Source organism: Rhodnius prolixus, unplaced genomic scaffold (genome assembly GCF_049639745.1).
Source record: "Rhodnius prolixus isolate KJV_2025 unplaced genomic scaffold, Rpr scaffold_4, whole genome shotgun sequence".
Classification (NCBI taxonomy): domain Eukaryota; kingdom Metazoa; phylum Arthropoda; class Insecta; order Hemiptera; family Reduviidae; genus Rhodnius; species Rhodnius prolixus.
Window position 1 is genome coordinate 23,821,329 of NW_027411614.1, and position 14,995 is coordinate 23,836,323.

Genomic DNA, 14,995 nt, shown 5'->3' on the forward strand with positions numbered 1-14,995 from the left:
TAAGCTATAAACAGTGCCCTTACTTCAGGAATATGATAAAACAAAATAAAGACAACAGAGAGTAACTGTTGTTAAAAATGTGATTAGGTCCGCAGTGCTGTATTATCTTTGATTTTATCCATCTTAGTAGCATGCACGTCTATTGTATCCCTGACCGGTTTCGAACTTAGAGGTATCACTAAAGGTAAATTAATCAGTTTGGTGTAAAGATTTCGACTTCACTTGCCTGTTAATAGATGAAAGTACGAAATCGGTCAGGGATACAATAAATTTGTCTGCTACGACTGATAAAATCAAAGATGGTAACTTAAGTTGTTATTATTAGTTTATGGATTTATGAATTTTGTTTTTGTTCTAAAGAGGAAAACATTTGACTTGCCAAGTGTAAGGACAAATCAGAGTAAATAAAAATAAGTCTTCTAAATACAGCATTATTTATTATTATTATCAATTTACTATTTTTAGTTTAGCAGATTGATAGCAAAGAAAGGAAGATATATATTTGGAATCATGTGGGTGTTATATCGGGAAAAAAATAATAGCTAATACCTATATATTTGGGTGGAGAAGAAAAAAGATAAGAAAAGCGATTTGGGGTTAATGTAGGCGTTAGGATGGGTTTTGGAAAGTATAGGAAGATCACACGGCGAAACACGTGCCGACGATACTGCAGCTACTCACGATAATGGTGTAGAAAGACCTTGTCTCATTTCTCTCTTGGTTGTTCAGTTTGTTACACTCAGTGCAAGCGTACACACGACACCGCCAAATTCTCTCAGCAGAACCGGCCGGGCCTTTTCTAAGTTCGTAGTTTGGAAAATGATTTTCTTTATACTTCCGTAAGTTTAATGTTTTTATAAAAATTTAAATTTAAAAAAATATAACTGAATTGCAATGTAATGTTTGTTGATATTTTCAAGCATTTCGTTCTTTTTTTATTTTATTAATAAAATAATTAAAGTTGATATTCTAGTTGGTCTAATTAAACTGATGTGAACAAAACGCAACATTGATTTGCTCCACGTTATCACATTGCATTGCTGTTAGATACATTATGCTGTGTATTATTAATTTTATTGTTTTAACATATATCTTTTGTTCTTTCTACATTATTGCCACGTTTCGGCATAGACATCTTCAGCGGCTCAGTCGTGTCCTGATGATAGACCAACTTAGCCGCTGAAGATTACTACTTTTAATTACTGCAATTACGTTTAGCACATGAATATGATACAAAATCTTTCATTCAAGATTAAAAGTAACATTACGAAATTCCAAATATATAAATAGACAGAGAAAAGGTCGACCAGAAAACGTACAGATTCTGTATATTGACTTTAAACCACATATATCCATTTGGAGGTCCTCTTGTACGAAGTGTTTTCTTCTTCTTCTTTTGTATGTATCTGTGTTTATCCACTGCAACTCAAAGACAAAAAACCACAGAATGTATTAATTGAATATTTGATTCCACCAGAGCCTCAACAATAAAGTTTCTGTTCATAATCTGACAACCGGATTTTTAACGGATCGATTTTTTTTCTGTTTTTGAGGGCCTCAAGATTTCTTTTTAAATGTAGTTCAAATTTATTTTTTGTACATCTCTTGTTTATTTAAAAATATTTCTTAAAGAAAAGCGGTTGAAAGGCATGAGTTTAGGTTTTACTACTATAGATTGTACTGTCTTACAATATAATAATAATCAAATTGGAATCTAAATTTACAAACGTCTGATCGGATGTGCTGATCTGTACTTTATAGAATAGATTTTTCAGTATGTTGATATTACATCGAATACGTTCCTCTACGTTTTTTATTTAAACTTCGTTTATTCGTTAAAAACCTATAAATATGCAACATTTATTTGATACATTTTTTCTCTAAAAATGTGATTAAGGGTTATTTTTGGAGGGGGGAAGTATAGATTTCTTCTAAAGTGTCAGTTTTGTGTATTGTACAGCTCTAATCTTTTATGTGCTGTTAGTAGAGGGTTAAATATTTTGAAACAATTGTTTGAAGAAAATTCTTTTGACCGAGAGAACCTCTTTACCTAGTAGTTTCGTTTTACTTTTTCGAAATTTTCTTGAAAATAGCTCCTAGAACCTACTGTGAATTTCGTATTACTCATTTATGGAACTGTAAATTTAAAAGTAATCATTATATAGGATAGTTCATGGTGAAGGGGTTGATTAGGCTTCCCTTTAAGAGGTCATTTCAGTTTTATAATTTTTACAAACTGTTAATATTGGTAACAATTAAATACAACTCAAGCTTTCGGGCTTTCATCCACCATCAGAGGATTAATAAGTTTGGTATCGAGAATGCGACTTAGACTATGTTTCCTTCTCATACTACAAATTAGGAAGTGTAGTGGGAAACATGGAAATTCAGTTGAAGTCGAATTCTTGTTTACCAAACTGTAGAACAATACGACTTGATAAACATCAGTCATCTTGAATGTTCTTGTAGCTGACATATAATTAGCAACAAGTAAAATAAGGACCTAAAGGCACTTTAGGCCTTTAGCAAGTACAATAGGTCTCGGCTGCCGAATTCCTTCATTGCCGGATATCACAGGTAGTCAGTCATTAATGACCCTTTTTTTATCCCACATTCCAGCTAATTGTTTCCAATTGTGATTACTAAACAATCGTTTAACACACCCATTAATCAATTTCATAATCATGATCTGTTAATCATCCTCTGATGATTGATTTAGTTCCAAAACCAGTCTGTGATCCAAAACACATGCTTGCTATGATGCATAAAACTAGCGATACTATCAAGTGCTGTCATATTCTACCATATTTTCATTTTGAGTGTAATAGTTAGAGAAAGTCTGTGAGTCCTTTAAAAAAATTATTTTTTATGGTCATCATGCTTATTTACAATTCTTTTTTTTTCGAATGTGGATATCGACAGCTACAGTCATTTTGATATCCTCTCTGTGCTCTTGCCTTAATGGTCTTGTTATACAATATTTTTAAATTTGCTTATTTCATTAAAAACTTATACTTTACTTATAGTTAAACTTATACTTAGCTTTCATTAAACTTATTTTAGTAATCCTTTCGGTTCAAAATATCAGTATTTTATTACAATTTATATTACATTCTCCCCCCAAAAAATTGTAACTATTTTAGCTAAAACTATTCATTAAAAAAAAAAAAAAAGATTATATTATACTAAATTAACCAAGTGTAAAACCAGACCGTTTTTAATTCAGCCGTCGATTTGTGGGTGCATTAAGGTCAAGAATTCCTAGTCAGAGTCAAGGTTTGTTTATGCAAAAAAATGAGTCACATAGCAACGACTAAGTTAATTTTATGAATATCTGAGGTCCTTGTTATAAGATGAAAGTCAAATCAAAAAATTCTTGTATATTATTTTATTTCTCCTTAAATATACTAACGTTTAATATACTAAAAAACGTCTCATAATTTAACATATATTTTATAAAATAAAATATAATAAATTCAATGAGGGAAGGAATTAGCTCATTGGTTAACTTATACTGGAATGCAATGCGGAGAACCCGGGTTCGGAACCAGCTGCAGTCCCTTAGATTCTTGGCATGAAAGTCTACTTAGAAGAAAACAGAAAATATTTCTTGATAATAAGGATAATATAAATTTAAAAAATGCTCTGTAAGAAACCAACAAATAAAAAAAGTGATTAGCTATTTTTGTTTGTTGTTAAAGAATTAAAAAAGTATGTTTGAATTACTCAAAAACACAAGAAATCAGATTCTGAAAGCTATAATAACTCAACAAGATTGGTACTCTGTTCTGAAATAAAACATAACACTAATGAAAGAAAAAATAATATAAATATAAAAAATAAGCTGGCTTATTGGATCTAATGTGATTGAGTACTCCAATTAGGCTCACTTTGATCCATTTAATAGGTGTACAACCACTGATCGTAAAAAAAAGCGACTTAATTCATTTAAAACAAGTCCTAAAATGTGAGTAGTAGATAACACATTGAAAAAATCTCTTTGCCATTGAATCTCCATTTTTTTTGTCAATGAAATTTAGTAGATTTCATGTTGGCTTGAAAATCCAACGTAATTCGTACAAGTCATACATTTCATTCAAAATAATATAATTTTACAGCTTCTTTCGCTTAACTGACTGGAAGATAATTCCACCTTACCGATGATCTCAACTTATTGAGAAGTTGTTCCACTTTATTGTTCCCTGAGCTCCTTGGGAAACTCTCTTTATCTTTAGCCATTACTATGAAACTCTTACATCCTGGAACTTGTGGTTCGAGAAAGCGCTGCTCGCTCTGAAATCTTATTGTAGAAATCGTTCTGATCCATTTAAGGCTAACGTAGTACATTTAGAACTGTACGTACTAGTTTCATATATTTTGCTAGGTTAAGAAATTTTGGTTACCGTATTCAACAATTCCAAAATTAAAGTTACTATAAAAAATTGACTCAAAAAAACCAAGAACTATTATTACCTGAGCAATTTTATTCAATTCGTAAAAATTCAATTATTGGATAATAATCTTTATGTATTAAAGGTAATCTGGATTAGCTTCACGGGACAGGCGCGGATATCTGACAATTTTCTCTTCCTTGGAGCTTTTTCCAAGGACAGGGCATCTCTTTCTTACAAGAGAACGCTATCCTTTTCTCATTCTAGTTTTCTCATCAACAGTACAACGGTTGAAACCAATACTATATAGGTGAATAGAGGTACATGGTTATTAACTTAATTAGGTTACTTCTAAGCTGGTCTTTGCTAAGAATGTCCCGATTTGATTGAGCTAGGTTCGCTGAGGTCGTCTCCTTCCATCTCTTCCAATCAACTCGTCTTTTATACTTGTTTCATTCATCTCCCTTCGTTCATCCTCTCTTTTATGTCCAAACATATCTCTATCAATCCTCGACAGTACATCTTCTTTCATTCCACCACGCTTTCTGAAGTTAACTTAATAAACTTTAATTAAAGTTTTAAGTCTTACTATAGTTAATAGACACGTTGCCTAAAACTTAATTTCATTCTTAATATCTGTCGTTTGGTACAAAAATATTTGAATTAATTAATCAAATTAAAGACTTTATACCAACTCTGCAGTAGTAGACAGAAATAAAACTGATATAGGCAAATTCATGAAAGATACCAGATACTTTCAACTACCTTTACAATAAACAAAAGTTTTTACAAGTGAAATCGTATTGTAAATCTGACTCTGCCATCTAGGTCAAAGCTAGCACAATGCCCCCAACCGAGCTGTCGCAACGGAGACGCTAACTTTCGTTGGTGTTTGGAAGGTTACTTATTAAACAGTAGGTCACGTGGCTTAAGAGTTTAAAAATAAGTGCAGCTCCCAAGATGAAAGTTGTGCATCATAGAGATAGAATGGATTTTGTAGAAAAAGATTTGGCGGAAGGGTCGGTTGGGTTTGGAAAATCAGGATAAAAATGGATTTAGTCAAGCCGCCTGCCCACGCTGAAAATGGACGCAAAGGTGATTGGAAAGTCACGTGGAGAGGATCATGTTGATTCTAAAATGAGTGAGCACTGTTCTAGTGAATGGAGTTCGACTTACATCACACAGGAGCTAGTGTTCAATTTAACAATGCACAGTGGGTATCCTATGTTTCTGTCACCATAATACGATTTGCCCAGTAAATGTGTATTAATGGAAGGTTATAAATATAGGCTTTCCATAAATTATAAGGGAAATATTTCATACTAAATAGAGTAAACACACATTTGTTTTAATTTTACTCTCAAATAATATTCACGAACTACAATAACTACAACCTTTCTCTTTCTTCCACAAATATTCGTTTAGAAGTCAACAAATTTAACATATTTATCTGTATTTGTACTTGTGCACAGCCTAACACAACGAAAAATCGTTTGAAGTTCAAATTAGGTTCAGTGCGATCTTTTGGCTCGACAATAATAAGCTTTTAGATAAAATCATCCGCCCGAAAAGTAGAGTAACTCATCACATTTTTTTGCACTTTTTCGAAAATAAGTTTTCCTTAAACTACTCACACTTATTGATTAGTTTTACAATTTAATTTGTAACATTTTCCAGGAAAAATTCGATTAAGTTTATTTCTGGACGCGAAGATTAGTTGGCCTTCTTCCTACAATGCCATTTTTCTTTGCAACATGTTAACACTTATCGTCTACTAATAAGGATTAAATTAAATATGTAACCGAAATTACAAGTTGGCAGAAAATTGACTGACAAGAAATGCTATTTCAATGATTAGTTTTTTGAAGTACTTAATGATTTTTTACGTTTAGATTGAACATGTATAAATATTAAAGAGTTTTTTTTTGTGCCCAGGGTAAATTTTAAGAAAATTTAAATAATTTAAGTACGTGAAAAGGTAAAAAAAGATGGACGTTTGTACAAGATGTTTTCAAAGAATTATTGATAATATTCCTTTAGAAGTAGAACAAGTGACTCGTTCCATTTTCTGGATTAGTGATGAAATTTAAGTAACATGAAAGATAATCATCTGCTTAGTGGTTTTTAGTGAGGAATTTATAATTAGGGGCTCCCTAATTTGAAGCCTGCCACTAACTAATTTAGATTTGTAAACAAAATTTTTATGAGTGGTTGTTAGTTTAAGAAGTGAGAATTTGTAAGGAAAATCCATAGATCAAATCCCGCGTGTATCTACTTGTTATTTGTTAGAAAAAAATGTTAATAAGTAAAGTATGAGCTTCCACCCCCGCCCACGATACCTAATTGGTAGTTGGACGTTTAGTCTCACCTGAAAAAGTAGGCGATTACATAGCCCTTACTTTTCTTTACTTTCCACAAATTATAATTTTAATGTAGGCCGTCTATGAAATCAAATTTTGGTAGTTGGTTTTACCAGCCCGTCTGAAACATTAGATATTACTTCAAGAAGTTGCATATTGTATTACAATTGCATGTTGCTGAATCTGATGTGTAAATCCACACGACTTTCTTTTACGCTTATATAACTAAAATTTCATGACCTTCAATTTGTATTAAAAAATAGTTGACTTCAATAGTATAATAATTAATTATTGAGGATACATTTTCAACAAAATTGCTAAGAATTGAAAATCTCTTTTCAGTTAAAAGTTGCCAGTTGGTCAATTTTCCAAAACTTAGGAATTTATGTGAGATATTTAATACTTATTAATATTTGATTAGTAATTAGTACGTTCATTACAATGAAGAGGCAAATTTCAGAGAAGAAAGGTTTTTAAACGAATTTCCGTTCTAATAGTCAAGCTTAAGAATTTATTTCCTGTGGAAGATAATTTTCACTAAAAATCAACGAAACAGGGAACAATTTTACTCTCTTCCTAGGAGCCTATTACAGTTCACTGTCCGATGATGGGTAGAGAAGTATGTTACGAATGAACACTGTCAGAGAGTAGAACCACTGAAAAAGGCAGAGGGCACCAAATGTTCTGTCAAATTAAATTAATTAAATCACGTGCCTTAAATTAAGAAAAAAAAAATCCCTAAGTTATTTATTAATTTTGTAATGCAAAGTTGCTGATAGTAAATAAAAGATCAACGAAAATAATGACCGGATTATCTTTTGTTTTTAAATTTATTAAATAATATGAAGTAACCAATGACCACAGTTACATAACTTTAAATTTGGTAACTATTGGGATTGAAAGCTAGAAGTTATGTTCAATGCTTCCAAGGTGATACCAAGGCCGACAGATACAAGCAACGTTTGGCCTTTAATCCTCAAGTCCTTATTGTTTGGTCACGTGTTTGTTCAAGATTAGAAATAAATTTGTTCCTACAAATATTCAAGAGAGCTTATTCTACAATATCTTAGTAGATGGTAGGCAAGACGTCTCTTCATTTTCAATTCTTTCACTTAACCTTCATAAGAAATGAAGTATTTTAATCATGCACATTTTATATTTAGTATTTTTTTTGGGTGCAGGAAATATCCCTTTTGAACTTCCTTGAGAATGAAATTGTTCTTACGAATCGTGTGTGTAATATTTATATTTATGTATATGTATCCATCACACCTTAAAAACGAAAAATCACAGAGAATCGTATAAAATATATTTGATATTTCGCTGAAATGCACCCAGAGGACGCTACACTGAAGTTTTAGGCAAAATTGATTCACCAGAAGTAACACTTTATAAATTCAATTTTTCCAGGTTCTTGTAATTCTCTTGTAAACGGCTCCAACCATTTCCTTATAAATCTTATGGGAACAAGAAGTCAGCTATAAGGGATATACTCTTCTCAGTGCCAGACTCTTTCTTTTTAATGTCTCTTGCTGTAGCTGGGCTACCTGGAGAAGTTCACGTCCTTCTGAGCATTAGTGATGGGCTATTAGAGCGGACTCGTTCCACTGGAACGAGTCCGATGGTGGAACGAGTTGATTCAAATCCCTATTTTAAAAAAAAGTGATTCCGCCCCGCCCCAAAAAATTGAGGCAAATTAAAATGAAAATAATTAATACTGTAGTCGTTTACACTAAAATAAAACTCACTTAAGGCTACTATGTAGAAGTTCACTGACACATTCCAACTTGTAAGAGGAATCCACACCAAAATACAAAATCTGGCGAGCTTAAATACTGATGCTTGAAGAATAAAATAAGTTCCAAGGTTTTTTTAGAATATCGATTCTAAAATAATATTCATTTTATTATTTTGTTAATTTCTAAACAAAAGTAGGGGTCGATCTAAGACAGGGAGTCGAAGGAAAAATAATTTCGTACCCAATATAGCGAACCTTGCAAAGAAACACCAGGCACACCCATCTCGTTAATTAAAAAGCAATGCTGTAGTTACTTTACTTATTATTTAATATTTTATTTTACATATAGAAAATGCTGTGTGCTTAATCTTTAACTTAGCGGCTGGACGCTCTTTCTCTTATCTTCATTGGCGAAAGTTAAATCGTGTACATGTTATTACGACGATCAAAGTAATACTGAGCTAAAAAATAGTATTACCTAACTGGTTTACTTACTGCTGTATCCCTCCCACTCTATCACCTACTTCACAAACATTCGTCGATTGGAAATGGGTTGTAGTTTAATATTCGTTTCATTTGAAAACAAAAAACATTATAACGCTTTCTCAAGATGTTTTTAATTTTTAAAAATTTGTTTTTGTCCATTACTCTTATAATATACGAAGAATTTCGAATAAAATATAATATACAAACACAGAATGATCTAGAGTGCAGGTGGAGTCAGTCGGCGTTGTCATGGTGATGGAACCGTTTAACGACTCCGGCCCAACACCAGCAATTTCATTGGTTAAATCCACTGGAATTGGTGGAGTCAAATCCGGAGTGATTTAAATCCTTTTGAAACCGGACTCGTTCCATTTTTTCGTTCACTGAATCTAGCCAATAGAAAATGCTGGAGCTGGAACCGGAGTCGTTAAACGGTTCCATCACCATGACAACGCCGACTGACTCCACCTGCATTCTAGATCATTTGTGTTTGTATATTATATTTTATTTAAAATTCTTCGTATTTTACAAGAGTAATGGACAAAAACAAATTTTTAAAACTTAAAAACATCTTGAGAAAGCGTTATAATGTTTTTTGTTTTCAAATGAAACAAATATTTAACTAAAACCTACTTCCAATCGACGAATGTTTGTGAAATAGGTGATAGAGTGGGAGGGATACAGCAGTAAGTAAAGCAGTTAGGTAATACTATTTTTTAGCTCAGTATTACTTTGATCGTCGTCATGACATGTACACGATTTAACTTTCGCCAATGAAGATAAGAGAAAGAGCGTCCAGCCGCTAAGTTAAAGATTTGGCACACAGCTTTTTCTTTTTGTAAAATAATAAGATATTTTAAAAGCTTGATATTAATTCATAGTAAATAAATATTTCTTTCTTTATGAGTAATTATCATTTTGTTTGAAGGGTTATAATTTTTTTTTATGGGAATAATTTCCTACCCATTTGCGTTTTTCTTCTTGAATCAAGTTAACTCCGGTGGTCAAGCTAGATAACGACAAAACTGCAGTTGCTTTAATTTTTATATTTGACTAGCCTATTTTTGTTAATATTTGGTTACGTTGTTAATTTTATATTTATCAGATCAATTGGGAATTAGGGAACTACTTAATGTGTGTTAAAGAAATATAGTTTTGTTATTAACTGGAAAAGCTAACTTTTAATTATTTATTTAATTACAATGCGTGACATTTGTACAAATGCATAGGGTAAGTACAGACTGGAATCAGTGAACGAGTTGTTGGAATCGATTCCAACCCTGGAACTGATTCAAATCCAACGACTCCAAACGCGGACTCGTTCTGCCCATCACTACTGAGCATGCGTAGGTCTGGAAAGGTTACTTACTCCTAGCCTAGGACACTTCAGGTGCCTTGAAAGTTACATGCTCGGTACAGTTTTCTGTATGCTATCTATCCATCCTTTCAATTCAAAATTATCAAGATCCAACTTAATTCCTAAACTTGAAATATACGTAAAAACAAGGATACTGCAACTCCAAAGAAAGCCATGATATACACCAGAATTACGAAGCTAATTTTCTGTTTGGATAGGTAACATACTTGATATTTAATAGAATGCATTACTACATCTTATAAAAGCCACTGTTGCTTTCTCATGGTTCGTAACATGATTAAAAATGTAATTGGTTACTTTATTACTAAATTACATTTTAACTTTTTGCAGCTCTGGATTCAACTTCTATAAAATCCAAGAAGTCTCTTTTAGTTCAAACAATTTTGTCTGATTAATGTATGCTATACCTACTGTTCTTTTTTGTATTGCAATAAGAAAAATACAAGAAACAAGTAATATAATGAATCGAAATATAAAACATTTATCCAAAACTTAAACGTAAAGCACTCAATGCGTGATAATTAAATTTTGAAAATGTAACGAATGATAATTCCTTCGTTAAAAGTGCCCAATATATGTATAAGTATTGCACGAGCTAAATACTCGTACTTTGTATAACTTATAAAGTATATTTATTTTTTAATGGGCTTTTGTACTAAAGCATATTAGCCATTACAAATTTTTCTTCCTCATTAGTAGGTAATAGGAATGATTGGTAATGTAGTGATTAAGTTTGCCAGATATTTGGCTTAATATAATATGAGAAGCCCGTCAATTGCAAGTCCATGACCTTGGGTAGTGAATGTAGGATAATGCACTACAAACGGCCACAATACTACATAGAACTGGAATGTAAGTTTTGAAGTAAGTCACGAGTATTTTCCACCATGTGACTGGAGCAACACGTTTACTGCTCGCTCAATACTTACTTCCCTATTATTTGTAGCTGCTGCCGCCTCTTCCAGTCTGACGTTCATCCAAAGAGTGGCTGGAGTGGATTGTAATTACAAATAAGAATTCATCGAACTGTCATCGAATCAATTGCCCTTTTTTCATTTCTATTGAACCATTGTTTCTTTATTATTTCAATTGTATTCCTTAAACAGCAATATTTATATAATTTCTTGTTATTAATTTGATTTTCAGTTATTAATTAATTCGAACTATTCTCTGAGATTTGAGATATGAATCGTTATTTGTATATTATCTCATCACATTATCTTCCTACCATACAAATGTAATAGAGTATACACTATGGAGTAGATGTTATCTTTATACCTACTAAAGCTAAACGTCCTACTAAAATATTTGCTGGTTTTCTGAAATAAATGGAACACAATGATTTCAGCAAACAACTTCATGGTCATTATTTTATAAATATTAGTTTAAATTTAAAATAAACTTCAAAACACTTGCTTTCTGGAATAAGTTTTTTTGCTTGTTTTCATTTTTATTTCAAATAAATATGATTGGGTAATTGTTAAAGTACTTTAAGTCCACTTTTATAAGTGGATCTTTTACCTTTCTGAATATAATTTTCTCTGCATTAATTACATAATAGATCGCCTTTAAGCAAATAATTATATATAGGTTGCTTTTTGTTTTATTCTGAGGTTGGTCAGCAATCTTGAAGGGCATTTGCAGGGGATTTTATTTCAATTTCTTTTTGAGAAAGTGGTACTACAGAGGTCCTTTTTGTTTTTACTAGATGAATGCCGTTCCGCTCTTGATTTCTGGAATTAACAACTTGACAAGGGATTGGTTTTTCATTCTATTTGGACCAGAGCATTCCTGAGACTCAAATTAATTTTAAAACATGCGTACATGACATTCGAAACTATTATGCGTGGCTCTTTTATTCTGCTTTTGCAAACCAGTTAAGGCCCAATTAAAGTAGTCTTTAAAGCAAAGCTGGACTCTGTTTCATTCCTTACGTTCCCACTGATTTACTTGAGCGAAACTTCTGGTCTTACTGGGTTGAGTAGTGAGGGAAGCATCTTTTTTAAGTTTCTATGGCTTCCTCGCTTTTATTCCAGAATTGAGTGTAGTTGCTAGGAGCCTCCATTCCAAAGAAACTTTTCAAGTCTTCTTAATATCGTGTGGAATCCTTCTCCACATTTTAGCTTATTAAAGTAGTATTTCCAATCCTTATCTTCCATTGGTTCTTGACATTATTTTTCCAGTATTGCGCTGTCTCATGTTCCAAGTTTTCCTCACAAGTGTCATCCTATTTCAATCGGAGAGACTTTGTGAGAATTAAGGTGGTTTTTTGACTTAGAACAGAATAACAATCTTAATTGCCCGATTTGTCACCAGTTTGGAAATAACTTTCTCCACATAAATCAGGCATATTCTCTGATATTCTTTTTTTAAATCTCTTAAACATACGGCTCATCTGAAAGTTTCCTTCGCTACAACAATTTTTCGTTCTGTTTAAAAAACTTTTTTACAAAGTTCATGCCAATAATTCACTGCAAAAATAGTAAAAAAAAAAATCTATCAATCATTTTAAGTAATTTTGGTCATATTTTCGGATGCGAATTCGTTTGGCTACAACGTGTATGAAATTCTATCATATCCAACTACCGGGACAATTGGCTACACCATTCATCTGGATTCTAACCCATAGAAGTAAAGAACGTTAATTTTAAAAATGAAATAAGTTAAAAAAGGTTTTAAAAGTCACTACATTAAAATTGGAGAAAATTTAAAGGGTATAAAGTTGGCGACAGAGAATTATTTATTTGCAAGTTCTGGCCAGCAACCTAAACCTTGGCAGGGGCGCATGTATTTCCGAAAGGAAAATTACTCATCTTTCTTTTTTAGGCGAGGCTTCTACCCAATTTTGCTGGTAACTTCTTACCAAAATATAAAAGTTCTTTGTCATTCTATTCCACAGTACTTTTTATTTTTCGAATAGTTTTTCTCGAATTGGTCACGAATGCAACAAGTACATGATATGAAATGTAAAAATTCTCTGAAATAATGAAAAACCATCGTATCGTATTTTATTTGAATTCAGTTATTAAACATTTATTCTTTCCTTGGACGAAATATATTTTCTTTTAAAACTTTGATAAAATATCCACTCTAATAATTTTTAAACAGCTTTATCTCTTTTTTAACTCCATCAGGAGCTATCGGAAAGTGTTTAGATGGCGAAAATATTTAACACACAAATTACATTCTACAAAATGAGCCCTTACGTTGATCTTTGTTTGTTTTCCTTTAAACTGTTTTCAACAGTAACGTTTTTTTAAAAATTTTAATTGCAAAAAGTAAGTAAACGGCTACCACAATACAAAATAATTCAAAGAGAAAAAAGTACATAGTCGAACAGATACGATATTGTAACAAAAATATCCGATCAATTCATAATTATGTAACGTGTTTAGCCTTATGTATAATCGGGGCCAAAGTTACTACTGCATCTGACAGATCGTCTGTAGCAGACATAGTCATTCCTATATCATCACGGAAATAACTGGTTTACATAAAGCATAATTTACTGGTAATATTTATTTAATATGTAGGGGTGTATATGTAACCCACAACCTTCATATAAATATACATACCTCTCCACTTAAAAGTAATAAAAATAATAATCTGATTTGAAAACAAACGCACACTACTGTTCTCAAACTCACTTGTCACATTTATTTGTGGATGATGCATTTATTTGTGCAGGCTTTCTTTTAAAGTGTACGGTTTCAACACTAGTGTAATATTAATAACAATTCCATACAAAATAGTGAAAAAAAATATTTGACCAGAAACACAACGGAAATATTTTAATTGTAAAATTTAGCTCTCTTCTAATGTCTCAGATTATTAAATTATTCATCATTTATAAAAGCTGGATTATATACAATAATTGTAACAAGAATTATTCTTGTTAACAGTAAATAAAATTGAACATCATTAAAATAAAAACAGCTGACTCATTTATACATATAATAATTAAATAATAACAAAGTATATTATTAATAATGTTAAAATAAGTGTGTAAGATATAAAAATAAGAGATTTAAAAAGTAGTAGTGAGTAAAAAAAAAAAAGTAGACTACTGCAAATAAATGAATGAATTGAAAATAATTATACAAATCCAAATGACAAAACTGGTTGAATAAATAATTAATTCATAGTAGATAAAATTATATAATACACACATGAACCTTTGATATAATCCTTTTGAATGAATATTTAATTTATAAGTTTTAATTCTTAAGGGGAGATTTGGAGAATTCCGCACTTTAGTTTGATTGGTGATTCCATTGTTCTGGGATTGGCGCTAAATTTTAGATAGCAAAATCTCTAATTTAACGGCAATAAGCTGTGATCTATGAGGAACAACTGCTGTAACAGCTATTCTTTTGCAAAAATGTAAAGTTCATTTTTATAATTTGATATCTACAACTATGCAGTGACCAATTAAACTTTACGCAACCCATGTATTTCGTAGAAGTAAAGTTCGTGGATGAATAAACGATGATCAACTCAATAAAGGACCTTTAATTAAATACTGTTAACTTTTCAATCTGCAACCAGAACATTAATAATGTTATGAAAACTAGTCAGTGGGTCTACAAAACTACCGTAATGACCTTAGTAAGGTAATACTAACTAATGTGGGCTAATGTGT

At 31.6% G+C, this 14,995-nt stretch overlaps 1 protein-coding gene and 1 long non-coding RNA gene across 8 annotated transcripts in view; one reads left to right on the forward strand and one right to left on the reverse strand.

Annotated features, from left to right (window-relative positions):
- Positions 1–680: 680 nt before the first annotated feature.
- Positions 681–14,995, forward strand: part of tim (timeless) — a 38,513-nt gene continuing 24,198 nt past the window's right edge. For all 7 annotated transcript variants that reach the window (XM_074130978.1, XM_074130979.1, XM_074130980.1 and 4 more), the window contains exon 1: positions 681–839. The gene's annotated coding sequence lies outside the window, so the exon portion shown is untranslated. The remainder of the gene's footprint in view (positions 840–14,995) is intronic.
- LOC141455714 (uncharacterized) lies at positions 11,770–14,281 on the reverse strand. The gene is made up of 2 exons (XR_012459408.1): positions 13,929–14,281; positions 11,770–12,824 (listed from the first exon to the last, which is right to left on the reverse strand). It is a non-coding gene; the product is annotated as an uncharacterized lncRNA (long non-coding RNA).